A 3,771-nucleotide genomic window follows, 5' to 3' on the forward strand; every position below is an offset into this window, starting at 1 on the left:
GCAGAGGCTTCAGTAAGGAGGCATCTCTCAGGAAGAGGCACGGGCGAGACCTGCAGGAAGTAGAGGGTTGGGGGAGCTCTGGGGCTGGGGGGCCACGAAGAGCGTGAGCAAAGGCCCTGAGGCAGGAGCAGGCCTGGGGTGAGGGGGGGCGGGGCGGGCTGGGCCCACAGGCTGGGATACGAGCTGGGACTTGCCCCCCGAGCACAGCAGAAGCCCCTGACGCTGAGGCAGGTGGCACCATCCCTCCACATGTGGGGAAGGTCGCCCTGGGCCTAGTTTAGGGAACAGCAGGAAGGCAGGGTGGGCACAGAGGACAGCTGGGAGGTGTGTCAGGGTCCTGGGCAGCCACCCAAACCACCACTAAGCAGGGTTTGAAAACTCAGGAGTTTGTCCGCTCAGTTCTGGGGGCCAGAAGCCCGAGGCCCGGCTGCCACAGGGCTGGGGCTCTGAGGGCAGATGTGCTGCTGCCCGTCCGCTCCTGGCGCTGCCGGTGTCCTGGGCGCTGCTGTGTCCTCGGCTCGTGGCCGCACGGCTTCCGGCTCTGCCACCACCTGCCCGTGTGTTTCCCCGCTTCTCACCTCCTCTCCAAGGACCCTGTCACTGGGTTCGGGCCCCACCCGGACAATCCAGGATGGGCTCATCTCCGGCCTCAGCTTTGATTCCATCTGCAGCAACCTCTTTCCAAATAAGCTCATGTTCTCAGGTTCTGGGTGGACGTGAATTTGCGGGGACACCACTTGCCCTGATACAGGGCCTTGGAAGGAAACCCCAGCTGCTGTGCAGGAGCCGGCCTGAGCTCCGAGGAGCACGTGGCTATAGGCTGAGGGCAGTGGGAGCGTCAGACCCTCTTCGTGCGTTCCCAGCCGGCTAGGCTCCCCCCCTCCCTCCCCCTCCCCCTCCCCCTCCCTCCCTCTCCCCCTCCCTCCCCCTCCCTCCCTCTCCCCCTCCCTCCCTCTCCCCCTCCCTCCCCCTCCCCTCCCTCCCCCTCCCCCTCCCTCCCCTCCCTCCCTCTCCCCCTCCCTCCCCCTCCCTCCCTCTCCCCCTCCCTCCCCCTCCCTCCCTCTCCCCCCGCCCCCACCCCCTCCCTCCCCGCCCCCTCCCTCTGCCTACCCCTCCCCCACACACGGACAGAGCACAAACCTGACAGCGCCTCCAACACCTCACCAGCCTGCTTAACTTTCCTCGCTCTTTAATGTGTGTTTAATAGGGATGCACGGTGAAGGGCTGTGTCTTGCTGAGTCTAGAAACCTCTTCCTATAAGTCGGGAACCAACTGCACGTGACAAAGCAGCCCGTCACCGTGTGCGTGGCGGCCCTTCCCCTTCGCGCTCTCTGAGATCGTGGTACCGCTGATTCAGTGATGCACAGTAACTTGGCTTCTTCTCAGTTTCACAACCTGCTGACCCCTGCGAGCAGCTGTCCCCTGTGCAGCCGGGGCCGGAAGAGCAGCGGCCACACAGCACAGATGGGGCAGGCGGGTCCGACCTGCCGACCCTTCACCAGCGCGCCTGGAGCAGAGCCCCCAACCCGTCATCCCCGCGTTTCCTTCTCTCCTTTTAAGCAGAGACTCACACACCATGCCATTCACCCCTTTAAAGTGGCTTTTGGTACACTCATAGCACCGTACAAACATCAACCACTATCCAATTCCAGAACATTCCCACCTCCTCAAAATAAACCAACCACCTACTCACTACCAGTCGCCCCCCTTCCCCTCCCCCAGCCCCTGGCAGCCACCGCGTTGCTTCCCGCCTCTCTGGATTTGCTGGTTCTGGACATTTCCTATAAATGGAATCGTACAGCTCGTGGCCTTGTCTTCCTGTTTCTTTCCACTTACAGTGTGTTTTCCAGGCTCTTCCACGCTGCAACATGCCTCACAACTGCATAGCTTTTCAGGGCCGAATAATACTCCATTGTGTGGACACCACATCTGTGTGTCCCTTCTTCACGGGTCAGTGGCTCTTTGGGCAGCTTCCATTTGGGGCCATTATGAGTAATGCTGCAACGGACACTCATGCACAAGTTTGTCTGTGGACATAGGTTTTCAGCTTTGGTTCTTTTTAAATTGGGAATAGCTACATCGCCTCCAAGTAGGGCAGCCGGAATTCACTGAGTTGGGTCTGTACATCCTTAGATCAGCTCCCAGAGCAGAGCGACCGGACGACAAGCCTGGAAAGGGTGCGGGAACATGCACTGCCGGCCTCTTTCCTGCCAACACCCCTTTCTGGCACCTGCACCCCAATTTTCCTCCGGAAAGCCGCCCCTCCCCGACTTGGCCCACGTGGTAAGGGTGGGGCTGACAGGCCCTCAGCCCAAGACCCAGGCCAGCCAATCAGAACTCACGTCTGCTTGGCCCAGTGATGGGCTCAGAGAAGAGCACAAGACCCAGGTGAGACAATCCAGGACCTTCCCTGAAACATTAGGAAGGGCCTCCTCGGGACTTCCCTGGCGGTCCAGTGGTCAAGGCTCCGAGCTGCCAGCACAGGGTGTACAGGTTTGAGCCCTGTTTGGGGAGCTAAGATCCTGCGTGCCGCATGGCATGGCCCAGAAAAAGGGAGGCCTCCTCTTCTGGGCAGGGTGGGGGAGCACACGAGGTCAGCCAAAGGGAGGAAGCAGAGTCTGGGCTCAGAGACCCTGGAACCAGCCATGCCTGAAACTAACCTCTAATTTTCCCTCTTAAGCTGGGTTTCTTGAAGGCGCCTGAAATTGTTCCTCCTGCACAGAGACCAATGGGGCCAAGGGGGCCAGAGGCTCGTCCTGGATGGAAGACAACAGGGTACGAGACAGCCTGAGCGCCGGAAAGCTTGTCCCACAGACAATCCCAGCAGTTAGAGCATCTTCTCTTCAAATACCAAGAGGTGAATACAAGTATTCTGAACCAGAACTGATTTCTCTTGTAACGCCCTCTCCAGAGGCCGTGGCATGGGGACCCGCCTCCCTTTCAGGCAGGTGCCCCAGAGGGGGAGGGGTGGGGTGCTCCCCGGGGGCACGGGCTGGGCAGAGGGTCCGGCTCCAGGACCAAGAGTTGCACCTGGCAGCTGAGTGGGGCGGGGCCCAGGGGGGCCAGCGACACCCCACCCCGGCCCCCATGGCCACTTGGCCCGCACAACCCCCAGCGCACGTGGTCCCCGCCCTGACGACCTCTCACCTCTGGCTACGACCCCCTCTCCCTCCATCTGGGCGTCTGCTCTGGGCTGAACTGTGTTCCTCCAAAATCTGGGTGTTGCGGTCCTCAAGATGTGACTGTACTTGGAGATGGGGTCTTAAAGGTGATTAAGGTGAAATGAGTCCATAGGGCGAGCCCCGATCCAGCGTGACTGGTGTCCTTATAGGAGGAGGAGATCAGGGCACAGACACGCACAGGGACGGCCACGTGAGGACATGGGAGGACACGGCCATCTACACGCCCAGGAGAGAGGCCTCGGGGGGACCAGCCCTGCGACACCTCCATCTCGGACTTCCCGCCTCCAGGACACAGGACCATAAGTGTCCGGGTGCTTGTTACGGCGGCCCTAGCAGACTCACACGGCATCTAGATACCAGCAAAAACATCCCAAATGTGGCAGGACTAAGCACCTCTCAGCCATCCTGACTACCTCCCACGGCTGCGGCTGTCCGGGCTCGGCCGGGCAGCGCTCCTCAAGGCCTCCCTGCAGCCGCCCCCAGACCATCCGAAGCTTCTTCACCCACAAGCTGGCCCCTGAGCTGGGAAGACGCAAACCGCCGGCTAGAGCCCTGGGGCTTCTGTGCATCCTCTCTCTCTCCCCCTCTC

At 61.2% G+C, this 3,771-nt stretch overlaps 1 long non-coding RNA gene across 1 annotated transcript; it reads right to left on the minus strand.

Moving 5' to 3' along the window:
- Positions 1-1,131: 1,131 nt before the first annotated feature.
- On the minus strand, positions 1,132-2,753 carry LOC115855516 (uncharacterized). The gene is made up of 3 exons (XR_004040477.2): positions 2,661-2,753; positions 1,837-2,168; positions 1,132-1,272 (listed from the first exon to the last, which is right to left on the minus strand). It is a non-coding gene; the product is annotated as an uncharacterized lncRNA (long non-coding RNA).
- Positions 2,754-3,771: the final 1,018 nt, after the last annotated feature.

Source organism: Globicephala melas, chromosome 13 (assembly GCF_963455315.2).
Source record: "Globicephala melas chromosome 13, mGloMel1.2, whole genome shotgun sequence".
In the NCBI taxonomy this organism is placed as follows: Eukaryota; Metazoa; Chordata; class Mammalia; order Artiodactyla; family Delphinidae; genus Globicephala; species Globicephala melas.